Below are 17,593 nucleotides of genomic sequence, written 5' to 3'. Positions count from 1 at the left end.
GCTGTCAGTTCTTTTAAGGCCTAGGCTCAGACCCCAAACTTTAGTTCTTTCATTATCTATTGGTCAAAGCAAGTCAAAAAGCCAGTGCAGACTCAAGGGGACGGGAAACAGATGCTGCCTCTCAATGTGAGGAGCAGCTTGTGTACAACGATGAGAGGAACTTTCAGCAGCCATATTTGGAGACTACTGACCACAGTCGCCAACAGCTAAAATACAAAGGCTTAGGAGTTAAGGGTGCGAAGCAGTAGTGACACCTCACCATTGATCTCAGTGACCGCCTTGTGCAATTTGTGCTTCTTGCCCCACCCAGGGGCTTCCCGGTTGTCACCAAGGCCTGATGTAAACCCACAGGTGCAACCCAGAAGCACAGAGGAGTTAAGTCTACGGGGTGTGGAAATTAACAGAAACCTTAACTAAATTGGAGTCAGGAAGGACTGTAGGGGGCGCTCTCACCCCCATCACACGTGTCAGTTATACCAGACAGGAAGAGTCGGCCGCTTGCATCTTGGACAGGAAGTGCCACTCCTTAACTACTGAAGGAAGAGTTCTCTCCCAAACGTGGCAACAGCCCAGCCTATGAGAAGCCGTTGCCACGCCGAACTATTTCCCTCCAATGTCCATATCCTCTGGCAAAGACAGACTTAGGAAAGCAAGCAGTCCAGAGTCCCTGATACCAAACAGTGCCCAGCTCATTAACTCACCCTTGTTTGTGCTCTCCTCCTTCCATGCCTCACTCCCTTTGCTCCTGACAAACAGAAATGGCAAGCAATAGGATATATTGCAGTATATGAGGAAGCCATCTGGTGTGAGCCTAATTCAGCCTGACTTTGTTTTTCCAAAAGGGCCTGATGTGGCCATTGAGCATGCATTGTATATCTGCTTTAAACATTTGCTATGTCCCAAAGACAAGAACAAATGCCCTTAAGATAAAGGTGCAACTTCCTCCACATTGGCATTTCCTTAAGGATGAGCATCTTTCCTTAGGCTAGGAATTGATTGCTGTGCTCACCTGTGACCACCCAGCTCAAGACAACAGACCTGCTGTGTCCACCAAGACAGCACACCTACTGCCTGCTGTGTCCATCAATCACTGGGCTGACAGAGCAGTCTCGTGACAACTGTAAAAGGGGCATTTCAATCATATGTAAAACATCTTCTTTGAGGGTATATAACCACTCTGTACAGCCTACTTCTTTGGTGCCTGTCCTTCCTTGGGGAAGGAAGGCCCTGGGCTATGAGCCTCACATTTTGGCTCAGAATAAACTCATCCAAATTTTCACTTATAGTTGGTTACGGATTATTTGTGTCAACACTCCCTTTCCTAATTCCCTGGGACTGAGGCCCTTCAGTAGAGTAGCAGTGATTAGGATCAAGGCTGCCCCAAGGAGAGAAGCCCAAGGCATTCTGGCCCACGTGCTGATCTGTATCACCCTCTGGGATGTACAGGACATCCTGACCTTATTTGTGTCTAAAGTTATACGACCACACGAGAACCAGACCCCACCTGCAGTGACACCATTTTAACAACTTTTTTACGTCATCTTTCCTTTGTCTTGTAAAAAATAACTCACACGTCTACGCCTTATAAATTTAGCCCTACCCTCAACACATTGCAGCTCTTCACTGCCCATGGGTCCTGTCCCCATGCTATTCTCTGAATAAAGGAGCACTACAACCAGACCTTGAGAGTCCAAGATATCTTGCCCTCAACTCCTCGGCTTGCCAAGCCCACAGCAGCAGCACAAAAGCTTCTCGGTCAGGTTCTGCTTTCTGGGGAACCAAAGCTAAGACAGTGAGACCTGCACTAAAGGAATTTATAAAGGATGTCATTCAGAAAGAAAATTACCTCAAAAGACAGTCTGAGATGTAAGAAGGAATGGTGAGTGAAACAGGGAAAAAACGGTGAACATGTAAAATTGGAGACAAAGACTGTATAAAATAAGAATAAATTAGTTTGTGGAGTTTAAAAAAAGACTGATAAAATACTGAACAACAATAGCAAGTTAGAAGGGTGAACAATTAAATAGACATATATAGATCATTTCACCCTAAAAGAGCTGAATACACATTCTTCTCAAGTGCACATGGAACATTCTCAAAGATAGACCATATGTTGGGAAACAAGGCAAGCCTCTACAAATTTAAAAAAATTGAAATAACATCAAGCATCTTCTCCGATCACAGTGCTATAAGGCTAGAAATTAATTACAAGAAAAAAGCTGAGAAAAGCACAAAGATGTGGAGACTAAACAACACACTACTGAACAAGCAATGGATCATTGAAGAAATTAAAGAAGAAATTAAAAAATACCTGGAAACAAATGAAAATGATAGCATGCCATACCAACTCATATGGGATACAGCAAAAGCTGTATTAAGAGGAAAATTCATCTCAATACAGGCACAGCTTAACAAACAAGAAAAATCCCAAATAAGCAATCTTAAACTACACCTAACTGAACTAGAGAAAAAAGAACAAATAAAGCCCAAAGTCAGCAGAAGGAGAGAAATAATAAAAATCAGAGCAGAAATAAATACTATTGATATGAAAAAGGCAGTAGAAAGGATCAATGAAACAAAGAGCTGGTTTTTTGAGAAGATAAATAAAATTGACAAACCACTAACCAGACTTACAATGAAAAAAAAGGGAGAAAGCTCAAATAAACAAAATCAGAGATGAAAGAGGAGAAATAGCAACAGACTCTGCAGAAATACAACGGATTATAAGAGAATACTATGAAAAACTATATGCCAACAGAATGGATAACCTAGAAGAAACGGATAAATATTCTTGGACTCCTACAATCTCCCAAAGGTCACTCAAGAAGAGGCAGACAATTTGAACAGACCAATCACAAGGAAAGAGATTGAAACAGCAATCAAAAACATCCCAAAGAATAAAACCCCAGGACTGGATGGCTTTCCTGGGGAATTCTACCAAACTTTCAGAGAGGATTTAATACCTATCCTTCTCAAGCTATTCCAAAAAATTAGGGAAGATGGAACACTTCCTAACACATTCTATGAGGCCAACATCACGCTGATACCAAAACCTGACAAGGACACTATGAAAAAAGAGAACTACAGGCCAATATCACTGATGAAGATAGATGCAAAAGTTCTAAACAAAATTTTGGCAACGAGAATTCAGCAATTCATCAAAAGGATCATACATCATGATCAGGTGGGATTCATACCAGGGACACAGGGATGGTTCAACATCTGCAAATCAATCAACGTGATACACCACATCAACAAACTGAGCAATAAAAACGACATGATCATCTCAATAGATGCAGAGAAGGCATTTGACAAGATCCAACAGCCATTTATGATAAAAACTCTGAACAAAATGGGCATAGAAGGAAACTACCTCAACATAATAAAGGCCATATACGACAAACCCATAGCCAACATCATACTCAATGGGCAAAAACTGAACCCCATCCCCCTGAAAACAGGAATGAGACAAGGATACCCTCTATCACCACTCTTATTTAACATAGTACTGGAGGTCCTGGCCAGAGCAATCAGGCAAGAAAAAGGAATAAAAGGAATCCAAATAGGGAGGGAAGAAGTGAAACTCTCGCTGTTTGCAGACGACATGATCTTATATATAGAAAACCCCAAAGAATCCATTGGAAAACTCTTAGAAGTAATCAACAACTACAGCAAAGTTGCAGGGTACAAGATCAATTTGCATAAATCAGTAGCATTTCTATACTCCAATAACGAACTTTCAGAAAAAGAACTCAAGAACATAATACCATTCACAATCGCAACAAAAAGAATAAAATACCTCGGGGTAAGTTTAACTAAGGAAGTGAAAGACCTATATAATGAAAATTACAAGGCCTTTCTGAGAGAATTGGATGACGACATAAGGAGATGGAAAGACATTCTATGTACATGCATTGGAAGAATAAACATAGTTAAAATGTCCGTTCTACCTGAAGCAATCTACAGATTCAACGCCATCCCAATCAGAATCCCAATGACATTCTTTACAGAATTAGAACAAAGAATCCTAAAATTCATATGGGGCAACAAAAGACCCCGAATTTCTAAAGCAATCCTGAGAAAAAAGAACAAAACGGGAGGCATCACAATCCCCGACTTCAAAACATACTACAAAGCTACCGTAATCAAAACAGCATGGTACTGGTACAAAAACAGGTGCACAGATCAATGGAACAGAATTGAAAGCCCAGAAATAAAACCACACATCTATGGATAGCTAATCTTTGACAAAGGAGCTGAGGGCATACAATGGAGAAAAGAAAGTCTTTTCAACAAATGGTGCTGGGAAAACTGGAAAGCCACATGCAAAAGAATGAAAACTGGCCATTCTTTTTCACCATTCACCAAAATAAACTCAAAATGGATCAAAGACCTAAAGGTGAGACCTGAAACCATATGGCTTCTGGAAGAAAACGTAGGCAGTACACTCTTTGACATCAGTATTAAAAGGATCTTTTCGGACACCATGCCTTCTCAGAGAAGGGAAACAATAGAAAGAATAAACAAATGGGACTTCATTAGACTAAAGAGCTTCTTCAAGGCAAATGAAAACAGGATTGAAACAAAAAAACAACCCACTAACTGGGAAAAAATATTTGCAAGTCATATATCTGACAAAGGCTTAATATCCTTAATATATAAAGAACTCTCAAAACTCAACAACAAAAAATCAAACAACCCAATCAAAAAATGGGCTGGAGACATGAACAGACATTTCTCCAAAGAAGATATACGGATGGCCAATAGGCACATGAAAAGATGCTCATCATCGCTGATCGTCAGGGAAATGAAAATCAAAACTACACTAAGATATCATCTTACACCCATTAGAATGACAAAAATATCTACAACTAATAGTAACAAATGTTGGAGAGGTTGTGGAGAAAAAGGAACCCTCATACACTGTGGTGGGAATGCAAACTGGTGCAGCCACTATGGAAAACAGTATGGAGATTCCCCAAAAAATTAAAAATAGAACTACCATACGATCCAGCCATCCCACTACTGGGTATTTATACAAAGAGCTTGAAGTCAGCAATCCCAAAAGTCCTATGCACCCCAATGTTCATTGCAGCATTATTTACAATAGCCAAGACATGGAAGCAACCTAAGTGCCCATCAACAGACGAATGGATAAAGAAGATGTGGTACATATATACAATGGAATACTACTCAGCTGCAAAACAGAACAAAATCATTCCATTTGCAATAACATGGATGGACCTTGAGGGAATTATGTTAAGTGAAATAAGCCAGCTAGAGAAGGATAATCTGTGTATGACTCCACTCGTATGAGGAATTTAAAATTATGGACTAAGAACAGTTTAGTGGCTACCAGGGGAAAGGGGGGGTGGGGGGTGGGCACAAAGGGTGAAGTGGTGCACCTACAACATGACTGACAAACATTAATGTACAACTGAAATTTCACAAGATTGTAACCTATCATTAACTCAAAAAAAAAAAAAAAAAAGAAGGGTGAACAATTAAAGAGTTCTGTGGCCCTTGTATTGTTTCAGAGGTTCATTAAGATACTGTTTAAATTTAACTTTGTTAAACTAAATATACATTGTAAAATTTCAAGGGTAACCACTTAAAAAACATAAGTGGATTATATAAACCGCCAACAGGCATATGGGAAAAAACGGACCAAGAACATAAACAAATGTAATCAATCTAAAACACAAAAGAAGCATTGAAAAAGTGGGGTAAATAAAAATTTAAAATAATATGGCTAAATACAAAGTGGCAGCCTGGACTGGAGCCTTGAACAGAAAAAGAACATTAGTGGGAAAACTGGTGAAATTGAATAGAGTCTGCGATTTAGTTAACAGTAATGTGCTAATGTTAATTTCTTAGTGTTTTGGTTTTTATTTTCTGCTGAGGGAGATTCCCCCTGAGCTAACAGCTGTGCCAATCTTCCTCTGTTTTGTATGAGTGTTGTCGTCACAGCATGGCCACAAATGAGTAGTGTAGATCCCAGCCCAGGAACCAAACGGGGGCTGCCAAAGTGTAGCACATAGAACTTAACCACTAGGCTACGGGGCTGGCCCCAATTTCTTGATTTTGACAAATGTATCATAGTAATGTAAGATGTCAGCTTTAGAGGAAACTGAGTGAAAGGGACATGGAACTTCTTGTACTGTCTTTGCAAATTTACTCTAAAATTATTCCAAAAGAAAAAGTATATTTAAAAAATTATATGGTAGAAAAAAATTCAAATAAATTATTATCACAATAATTATAAAGAGATTAAATTTATCAGTTAAAAGAGAAAATCAGGATTTTATGATAATTCAGTTTTACGCTATTCAGAAGCAATATACGTGAATTATAAAGACATGTAAAGGTTGAATGTAAAAGTGTTGAAAAATATGTAGACAAACAACAATATAAACAAACCTGATATAGTTACAGTGTAAGGTTTAATGGAAATAATATTATTAAGAATAGAGAAGAGAAGTCTCTGTATTTAAAAAGGTTTTGTTCATAGGAAGATATAGCTATTCTAAACATGTATGCACCTAATAAAATGGCCTCAAATTATGCAAAGCACAAGATGACAGAACTACAGAGAAAACAAACACACTATCATAAAAGAGGATTTCAACATACCCTTTTCAAAATGTATTAATCAGACAGCCCAAAAATCTGTAAAGATATAAAAGATTTGAATAACAAATTAACAGGCTTGATACAAGGACATGTATAGAACTCTGCATCCAACAATCAGAGAATAGACATTTTTCTCAAGCACACAGGCCATTTTCAAAAATCAATCATGAAACAAGGATGACACTGAGAATGAAGGAGTCAAAAAAGTCTTCCCTGGAGCAAAAACTTTGAGATGAGCTCTGATAACTGCAGCTATGTATGTTCAGCATAATCAACTGTTGTTTACAACTAACCAGGTCTTTCTGTCCCTTCTAGTATATGAGTGAGCTGTCTTTTCCAGGAAGTCAAGGTCCAGACGTCAAGATTCAGCCTCACAAGGCCAAACGCAGGCTGAAGGTGAAAACTAACCAGAGAAGTCCAGACAGTCAAGGGAAAAGAAATTCAGTCTTCAAGGCCAAACGCAGGCTGCTGGGAAGGCACCAACCAGCAAGGCCACACGCTCCCTCTCTCCTACCTAAATCCCCAGCACATGCTCTCGCTCCCCTACCTAAAACCCCAGATAAAACCTCTACCCTTTTCCCTTCAAGGAGGTGGATCTGAGTTTTAATCTCCTTGTCTGGCTGCCTTTCAATAATAAACTTCTTTCCTTGCCGCAAGCCTGGCATTTCCAGTTTTTGGCCCTCCCGTGCAGTGGGTAAAAGAACCTGTGTTTGTGTTCAATAACAAGGACATAAAGCAAACGTCAATAGATTTAAAAGAATCAGTGTCATTGTCATCTTAAAAAGTGAATTTGCCTATTTTATCCTCAAAATGAGTTTCTTCAGGAATAGCAAAAAGAATTGTAACTCAGGATGTGCATGCTATGGTGAACCATAGGCAAATCCACAAAACAAGGGATGGAAGCTGCTTTTATAGAGAAGAGGGGGAGGAGAGAGGGGCTGTTCTAAAGGAAAGTTCATTGGGGGAAATTAGCAGTTCAGGGTGGGGATGGCTTCTCATTGGCTGAGCTGCAGTGTTTCTGATTGGCTGAGCTACAGGCGTTTCTCATTGGCTGGGCTGTGGCATTTCTGATTGGCTGAGCTGTGGTGTTTCTGATTGGCTGAGCTACGGGCGTTTCTCATTGGCTGGGCTGTTGCCAAGTGGGGAGAGAAATCTTCCTTCAGTAGCAAAGTAGTTGTACTTCCTGTGGGAGTTGCTAGTGTCCTGTCTGTTCCCGTCTGGTGTAATTGACCATGTGTGATGGGGATGAGAGCTCTCCTGCAGGCACCCCCAACTCCAATCTAGTTGAGGTTTCTCTTATTAATTTCCACATCATAAAGCCCACAATCTTTACCACAAGTAAGTTAAATTAGAAGTCAATAATAAATAGGTAAGTTAAAAAATACCTGTACATTTGGAGATTATAAAGTACAAATATAAATAGCTTTTTTTAAAAAGATTCTATTTTTTTTCCTTTTTCTCCCCAAAGCCCCCCAGTACGTAGTTGTATATTTTAGTTGTGGGTCCTTCTAGTTGTGGTACATGGGATGCTGCCTCAGCGTGGCTTGATGAGTGGCGCCATGTCCATACCCAGGATTCGAACCAACGAAACACTGGGCTGCTGAAGCAGAGCGCGCGAACTTAACCACTCGACCATGGGGCCAGCCCCCTATAAATAGCTTTTGAATAAAATAAAAATATTTAGAAATGAGTGGTAGTGAAAATACTATATATTCAAATTTGGGAGCTGCACCAAAAATGGTATTTAAAGGGCAATCCATAGTCTTAAATGCTTAAAATATTTTTTTAAAGACTAAGATTTAATGACCTAATAAGCATTCAACTTGAGTTAGAAAAGGAAAACAGACTATGACTAAATAAAGCAGGAAAGAGAAGACAAAAACCAATGTAATAGAAAATAAACACACAATAGAAAAGATCAACAGGGCCAAAAGGTGGTTCTTTGAAAAGATTAATAAAAGAGACAAACTTCTGGTGAAACTGACGGAAAAAAGGGAGAGATGAGGGGCCAGTCCCATGGCCGAGTGGTTAAATTCGTGTACTCCACTTTAGCAGCCCAGGGTTCGCCAGTTCCGATCCTGGGTGCAGACCTACACACCACTCATCAAGCCATGTTGTGGTGGTGTCCCACATAGAAGAACTAGAATGACTTACAACTAGGATATACAACTACGTACAAGGGCTTTGGGAAGGAAAAAAAAAGAGGAAGATTGGTAACAGATGTTAGCTCAGGTCCAATCTCTCCTCACCAAAAGAAAAAAAAGGGAGCAATGGCACAAAATAAAGAATAAAATGGGAATGTAACTACAGAGAGAGAAGAAATTAAAAACTAAGAGAACACTGTGAACTGTATGTCACTATATTCAAAAACTTGTGCTAAATGGACTAATTCCTAGAAAAATAACTGACTAAAATTGATTTGATAATAGTTGTCATATAACTATTAAGGAAGTTAAAAGAGTAATTGAAAACCTTTCCTGGGCTCCTTGCAGCAGTTTGTGTGATTTCTGAAGCATGTGAACCTGCAGGAAAACAATGGCCTGCAGGTCCCCTTGATGCCTGGGGAGCGACTTTGACCCTCAGCAGGGGCAGGTAGGCAGTCACAGCCAGGAGTGACCCACACCCTCCTTTCAAAGGGGCCTGGCCGCAGCTCCAGGAGGAGGGCAAAGAAGGCCCCAGAGGAGGAGGAGACCATGACCGTGAAAAAACAAACAAAACACTAATATATACTTAATAAAATGAAGCTCTGAGTTTACATATTACAATGTATGGGAAAGTACAAAGGGAAAACAACACCCCTTTATGCTAGGGAAAATTCTATTTTGCTCCTTCTCTAAATTTTCATTTTTCTCAACAGTCAAAAGGTTGTAACTGTGCTTCATTTTAAGTAGAGCAAGTGAGAATTGTCAAAAATCAGGAATGTCATACATCTTGGGGTAATAGAATGACTTATGCCATCAATCTTTAACAGCCTTGAGCCTGCCCAGATCTTCACCTCAGTATCTGAAGTTTCCCTCTGTCTCCTTCTCTAATTAACCTTATTTTTTATGCACTAACATTAAGATAATAATAAATCTTACTTTAAAATTCTTCCTCAAAAATGCATCAGGCCCACATGGTTTTACTGGTGACTTCTACCAAACTTTTAAAGAAACAGATTATTCCAATCTTATACAAACCTTTCCAAAAAATAGAAAAAGATTAAATGCTCCCCAATTCATTCTATGAGACCAATATAACATTGATAGCAAAAACAGACAAGGAGAGTAAAATAAACTATTATTATCTTTTTTCACTCATAAACATAGAGGCAAATATCCCAAACAATGTCAGCACTATGAAATCTAGCACTATGTAAAATGATAATAGGCCACCAGCAAATTGGTTTAATCTAAGAATGCAAGGACGGTTTGTCATTAGAAAGCTAACAGCATTTACCACATTAAAAGATTAAAGGAGAAAAACCACATAATCATCTCAAGAGATGCAGAAAAAGCAGTTAAAATTCAATGCACATCAATGATAAAAACTCTTAGGAAATTAGGAATAGAAAGAAACATTCCTAACCTGTTAAAGAATATCTATCAAAATCCTAGAGCAAATGGGCAACTTTTGAAAGTATTCCCTTTAAAATCAGGGACAGGACAAAGATGCCTACTATTGCTTCTATTGAACAGTCAGCTCAGAATAGCAAGAAAGAGAAATTAAAGACACAAGGATCAAGGAGGAAAAAACAAAATTGTCTTTCTTCAGATGATATGATTATATTCCTAGAAAATTCAAAAGAATCCACCAATAAAGTATTAAAAACAGTGAGGTTAGCACAGTTTCTGGTTAAAAAATAATATATGGATGGCTATCCACTATTTCTATATACCAAGAATGGAAAATATAATTTATTTTTTAAAGACACTATTTTCTTTCTTTTTCTTTTTTTTTTTTTGGTGAGGAAGTTTGGCCCTCAGCTAACATCTCTGCCAGTCTTCCTCTTTTTGCTTCAGGAAGATTGTTGCTGAGCTAACATCTATGGCAATCTTCCTCTATTTTACGAGGGATGCCCCCATAGAGTAGCTTGATGGGTGGCGCTAGGTCTGTGCTGGGGATCTGAACCCAAAAACCCCAGGCCACTGAAGCGGAATGCCAGCCAGTGGGCTGGCCCCTGAAGACACCATTTTCGAAAGCATTGAAGACCACAAAATGCCTAGGAATAAATCTAACAAAAGATTCAAAAGACGTGTACGCAGGAAATAAAAATCTTACTGTAAGACATCGCAGAAGGCCTAAATTAAGTGGCTAGAAGATAATATCTTGTCAGTTCTCCTGCAAAGTGATTTGTGGATTCAATGCAATTCTTTAAAAAACCCCTATGAGGTTCTTCTGTGAAACTTGGCCTGATTGTAAAATTTTACTGAAGGATGAATGGCTGAAGCTTTCCAAGAGAAGGATAAGGTGGAGGTATCTGTCCAACTGGACATCATGAGTTATTATAAGGATGTTGTAACCGAGATTGTGTGTACCTGCACGAGAATGGGTGGAGAGAACAACAGAAGAGAATACAGATTCCAGAAAGAAGCTGTGGGGAAATAGAACTTCCTTCAATTCCCCAGAGCTCCCAGAAAGGGCCCTAGTCACCTCAGACTCCTCACATACCGTGAGAATTAGACCTGTAGCCATTTGTCTAGTTAATTGCTCTGATTCAAAAGTGTAATAGCTTCCCTCTCTCTCTCAGAGAGCCAAGTGGTTACAGCCAGGATTAGGTGCCTAGGGACTGGGGAGAATGGAGTGTTATCTTTTTAGGCACAATATTTACACGTCAAAGGTTAGACAAGAGACATTGGGGCTGCCTGGCCCCTGGTTAGATTCATTTTCATATCAAAGGGCTGGAGCAGTGAGGAGACCCTTTCAGAAGGCCAGCTGCCTCTTCCCCTTTGTAAACACAGAACAGTCATTTTTCCTCATCCCTCACCAATGTTGAGTCGGGCCACTCAGGCAGGAAAAATGTCTATCAGTTCTCTATGTGCTGCCCCAGGGTAAGGCCTATGGGGAGTAGGTGTGAGGGACTCAACATGCGAATTATTACTGTGGGGTAATTATTAAGAAATCGTGCACTACGATACTGCACCCCAGGGTTTCGCGGGTTCAGATGCTGGGTGCAGACATAGTACCGCTCATCGAGCCATGCTGAGGCCGTGTCTCACATAGCACAGCTAGAAGAACCTACAACTAGAATATACAACTATGTACTGGGGGGCTTTGAGGAGAAGAAGAAGAAAAAAAGATTGGCAACAGATGTTAGCTTAGGGCCAATCTTAAAAAAAAAAACAAAAAAACTGATCTGATCCAGAACACCTCATGTGAGCATTAGGATAAAATTAATAAAGTTGAACATTAAAAAACCACCAGAAATTCATGCATATACAATTTTTTTTTAAATATGGCAGATGTGGGGGCTGGCCCTGTGGCTGACTAGTTAAGTTGTGTGCTCTGCTTTGGTGGCCCAGGGTTTCACCAGTTTGGATCCTGGGCATGGACCTAGCACCACTCCTCAAGCCATGCTGAGGCAGCATCCCACATAGCACAACCAGAAGGACCTACAACTAGAATCTACAACTATGTACTGGGGGGCTTTGGGGGAGAAATAAAAAAAACTAAAAAGAATATTGGCAACAGAGGTCAGCTCAGGTATCGATCTTTAAAAAAAAATATGGCAGGTGACACTGCACATCGCTGGGGAAAAGAGGGACTAACTCAATCAATGGCACTAGGACTACTAGTTATCCAAATGGAAAAGAAAATGAAATAACCTCTTTACCTCACATTAAATCTATTCCAAACTGAATTAAGGATTTAAATATTAAAATCAAACTTTAAAACCATTAGAAAAAAAAGTGAGAGAGTAAATTGGGGTAGGGAAGGAATCCTTAAACAAGACACAAGAAATATGAACCATGAAAGAAAAGATTGACTCATTTTCTAGATTAAAATACAAACTTTTGTTCATCAAAAGGCACCATGAAGTGAAAAGACGACGCAAACTGAGATGTTCACGACACACGTCACTGATAAAAACTTAGGAAACAATAAGAGACAAACCATTCAACAGAAAACTGGACCAACGACGAGAAAAGGCATTCAGAGAAGAGGAAACGCCTTGGCCAATAAACGTATGGAAGATGCTCAGACGCGTTAATAATCGTGGAACGCGAATAAAGCCACAGGAGACTCGACTTCAAAACCATAGGACTGTCAAGGCCAGCGCTGGGCAGGGGCGACCGCACCCTCCCGCGGTCCCGGGGACCCCAGAGCGGACAGGTGCGGGCCAGGTCCGCCAGCCGGCGCGCAGGACCCAGAACAGCGGCCCAAGCAAAGGGGTGCGCGTTGCTTAGCAACCAAGGCCGGCCGCGGGGCGGGGCTCGCTCCCGCGCACTTCCGCCCCCGCCCTGGGCGACCGGAAGTGACGCTCGGGGGCGGTGCCGAGGAGCTCGGCGGCAGCGCCGGCTAGAGGGCGCGGCGGCAGGTGAGTGAGCGCGGCGCTGTCTTCCTCGCGCGTGCCCGCCGCGGGCCCCCTCTTCCCTTCCGATCGCGTCTCCCCACCTCAGCGGCCCGCCCCCCGGACGCCCCGGCCCCGAGGACTCCGCCCACGCCCCTCCTCCCTCCCCCGAACTGAGTCCACGCGTGTCCGTGCTGCCGTGGGGGCTAGGGGCCGCGCAGGGAGCCGGGGCCGCTCAGCCCCGGGGGTCGGCGGGTCCGAGCCCGCGGCCTGGGCTTCCCCCGGAGACTGGATGGACCCCCCAGTAGGAGACTTCCCACCCCGGGGGCAGCACAGCCCTCGCGTCAGGACGTTGTCATGTCAGCCTGGCAGTAAGCCCCGCTCGGCGACCAGGGCTCGTCTGTAGGGGGGATCCTCCTCCTGAAGGGAGAGGACACCGGGCTGTGGGAGCGCGCCCACCCCCCGCAAGCTGATCGGCCGAGCGCTGACCGGGGGCGTTTGCCTTGAGCAGACTGATGAGTTACTTATCAGGGCGGCGCCTGAGGTTAGTTCCTCGGGGGTTCTCCGAGAAACCCCGTGATTTAAAGCGGAGGTGCTGGTGTGATGTGCCCGTCTCCAGGGACCGGCTGCTGGTGTCTGTCTAATGCCACCACCAGACCGCACCGCTTCTTTGATCGCAGTTTCACAGTGAGGGTGCAGTTGGAGAGCGTCTGCTGCGTGCCAGGCATGGTCCTGGTGCCGAGGACGTAGCGCTCAACAAAACAGAATTCCTGTCCTCAAGGAGCTTCAGTTCTACAGGAGGATGCAGATAATAAGATACATAAAATATGGAGTATGCTAAAGAGAAAATACACCGTAGGAAATATGAAATCATGGAAATGACCCTGGTAGCAAGGGGACATTTTTGGGGACATTTTACCTGTTCTCTGGGTCTTTGTTGCCCTGATTGGAGTGCTTTTGGCTTCAAGTGTCAGGAATCCATTAAAACTGGTTCAGCCTGTGGAGGGATTCCACTGGCCTTCGTATGGGAAAGTCCAGGAGACCAGGAGTAGAGGGAGCCAGGGGCTTAATGAGATCCTCAGGATTTGGTAATGGTGTGTAGGGGATTCTGATTAGCCTCCATCCTCGCATACCTTCTGTTTGCCCTGTTTCCCTCTGTGTTGGCTTTTTTCTCAGGTTCCCACCATCCTACCTACTTAAGTTAGTTATCTGCTGCTGCATAACAAAACACAAAGTTTAATGGATTAAAACGTCAAACATTTATTATCTCAGTTTCTGTGGGTCAGGAATTCAGGAGTGGCTTAGTGAGGTGATTAAGGTTCAGGGACTCACATGGCGCTGTAGTCATCTAAAGTCTTGACTGGGACTGGAGGATCTGATTCCAAGACAGCTATTCACATGGCTAATGACTGGAGGCCTCAGTTCCTCTCTGGCTCTTGGTAGGAGTCCTTATTTCCTTGCCTGGTAGGCCTTTCCATAGCCCCGTGTCCTTACAGGGACGTTGTCTTCCCTCAGAGTGAGTGATCTGAGCGAGAGAGATGGAAGCCCCAGTGCCTTTTATGACCTGGTTCTGGAATTCTGTTACTTCTGCCATGTTCTATTGGTCAGTGTTACTAAGTATAAGACTTAGTAACTCTTTGATATCAAAGAGTTTGTGAACATATTTTAAAACCACCATTCCACTTACCACTCCTGTGGGAAAAGAGGGCCTGTTCCCTGTAATTCCAGCTGAAGTTCTGGGCCTGATACTCAGTTGGGCCGTAATCAGTGTGAATCTGGTCAGTTAGCTAGGTCTGGGTGAAGAACCCTCCTCAAGGTGGGGAGAGCTCAGTTCCACTAGAAACACAGTAAGCGTGTGGGAAAGCGAGTTTCCCAAGGAAAATCAAGGAGCTGTTACAGGAGGGAAGGAATGGATGTCAGGTAGTCAAAGTGACCCCTACGTCTGATTTATGCCATCTATTTCAGATCAGATCTTAAAAGTCAACTCCTCCTGCAAGCTGTAGATTTCAGAGCAAATGGTTAATAAATGCATCAATAAATTATTCTTCCAAGAAAAGTTTATAAGCAGAGCATAGCAAGAACTGGACGTTTATTTAGACACGAACGTGTGTTTATTTTATGCCAGGCAGTATACTTTGTCCCGGGGAAACAAAGGCAATAAAAACAAGTGTATGCCCCCAAGTTGCTCGTAGTCTGGCAGAGAGGTCTGACCAGTGGCTCAGTGAGCATGGAGCAGTGTTGGGGGGAGGCCACGTTTGAATCGGCTTTGAGGGTACAGTAGGAGTTACCAGATGAAGACAGGCAGAGGAACAGCATGTGCAAAAGATCAGCAGTATGACTGGGGGAACAGATGTTGGGCGTAGGGTTTGGGGAAAGAGAACACCAGAGGTAGGTGAGAGCTGGGTGGTGAAAAGGCCTGGAACCCGGCTCAGGTGTGGGAGCTTTGTTCTAAGGTTGTGAGGGTCGTTCAAGAGTTTTAAGTAGGGAAATGACATGATCTGGAGATATTTTAGGAAGATGTCTCTTTCAGTCTCAAGGAAAGAAGATTTGAGAGGGCTACGGAAATACTGGTGAGCAGCTACTAAAATATGAGTTAGGGCTGTGGCCGTCGAAAGGAGGAACTGAATTGAAGAGATAGATAAGTTAAAATCTGCTTGGGCCGGCCCCGTGGCCGAGTGGTTAAGTTCGAGCACTCCGCTTCGTTGGCCCAGGCTTTCACTGGTTCCGATCCTGGGCGCAGACATGGCACCGCTCATCAGGCCATGCTGAGGTGGCGTCCCACATGCACAACTGGAAGGACTCACAACTAAAAATATGCAACTACGTACAAAGGGGGCTTTGGGGATAAAAAGGAAAAAAAATAATAAAATCTTTAAAAAAGAATGTGCCAGATTGCAAAATAGATTTCCTTAAAAAAAAAAAAAGAATCTGCTGGATTCGTTGGATGTTTCAAAATGTCCTGTATATCTCACTCAAAATTGGTCTTTATAAAGCCCACAAACTTAGTGAATTTTCTTCCCATTCTCACTTTGCAAAATCCTTCATGGAGCTTAGGTTGTCTGGATGTGGTTTAAAAAAGAAGAAAAAGAAGAAGAAGAATGCTGATTCCTAACTGAATAACCAGGAAGCAGATGCTGAGACATCAAGTGACATACCTCTAAAGTGGAGCAAATTTTTTAAAAATCGGAAGTGGGGCATGGGGAGAAGGGCACTGGCTTGCAGCTGAATGATCAGCTGTGTCGGTGTTGTTGAACCTGGCTAGTGGGGCTGCTGCTCTCTGCTTTTGTGAATATTTAAACATTTACATGACAAAAGGTTTAAAAAATAAATAATGATAAAAATAAGTAAATTGAAGTTAAGACCCACTTGTCTTGTAGGGTTGATCGAAAGTGATCAAGTAAGAGTTATACTTCATCTTTTTAAGAGTTTCTCCTTTCCTTCTCCCCCTCCCTGCCCCCTTCATGTCAGGACAAGAAGTAACACTGATTTGTGTGGGAGTCAAGGGAAATAAAATCTGCCTTAGAATTCAGGAAAAAGCCTTACTCCGTGTTTTTCTCTGGACAAAGCTACACAGCTTATTCTGTGTAGCAGTGCCTTGTCTGAAATGCAGACAGAGGCTCGTCCTTCGCTTCTTTCCGGAGGCCCTGTGAGCTGTCCTCGGTTACTGTAGAGTCCGAGGTCGTGTCAAGGAAGGAACTGCGTGTTGAGCTTTGTGAGCCTGACTCATGTGCTGTGATACGTCTGCCTTTGTCTGCGGACCATGACCTTAAAATTCTTCTTGTCTGAAAGATGAATAAGGGCCTATTCTTCGTCTTGAGATTATTTGCTTGGTGAAGAGAGGAAATAGTTGTTCAGCTGTAAACAACTGAACACTAGTTGTCATTGTCTGACTTGTGCTTTGCTCAGCCTAAAATCCAGTGCCCAGCTGGATATCGTGGGTGTCTCTCAAATACCTCATGCTGAACTGCTCTCAGAAGCCTTGGGCCACTCTTGGCCATGACACAGCCTCCCAATGTAAGACATTCTTAAGCTGTTTGTATGTATAACAGCCAGCTTTAGGGACAAGCACCTGAGCACACTTGCTGTAAGATCTATTCGTGACTATAGATCATGAACTCTGTGCAAAAAGACAGGCCCTGGAGTGAAGAGAGTGATCGTGTGTTATGTTATTCATCTCCTGACATTTACTGAGCGTCTGCCATGTGTTTGGCACAGGGGACGTGGCAGAGTCCTCTTCCCTTAAATAGCTCTCAGTCGGCCGTAGGAGGAATATTGAGTGCTTGGGAAGAAGAAGGCCAAGATCTCTGGGGTGGAAGTGGCTGGCCCGGTCAGTAGTGCTCTCACAAAACTTCCCAGGGCTGATGCTGGTCCACCTGAGGCTTGGAGGACTGAGAGGGCTTCCAGGACCAGCATTCAGGAAGTGCTGGAAGTCAGCATCCCTTACTGCTCACGTCAGCACAATTCAGTGGG

The 17,593-nt window shown here is 42.6% G+C and overlaps 1 protein-coding gene across 2 annotated transcripts in view; it reads left to right on the top strand.

The window, feature by feature from the left end:
* Positions 1-12,722: 12,722 nt before the first annotated feature.
* FAM234A (family with sequence similarity 234 member A) overlaps positions 12,723-17,593 on the top strand; it is a 34,107-nt gene continuing 29,236 nt past the window's right edge. The window contains exon 1 of one of the 2 annotated variants that reach the window (XM_008538404.2): positions 12,723-13,150. The gene's annotated coding sequence lies outside the window, so the exon portion shown is untranslated. The remainder of the gene's footprint in view (positions 13,151-17,593) is intronic. The other variant, XM_008538408.2, reaches the window with a different exon arrangement.

This window comes from Equus przewalskii, chromosome 12 (genome assembly GCF_037783145.1).
Source record: "Equus przewalskii isolate Varuska chromosome 12, EquPr2, whole genome shotgun sequence".
NCBI lineage: Eukaryota > Metazoa > Chordata > Mammalia > Perissodactyla > Equidae > Equus > Equus przewalskii.
Note: the sequence above shows the minus strand (reverse complement) of the source record. Positions and strands in the feature narration are given on the sequence as shown.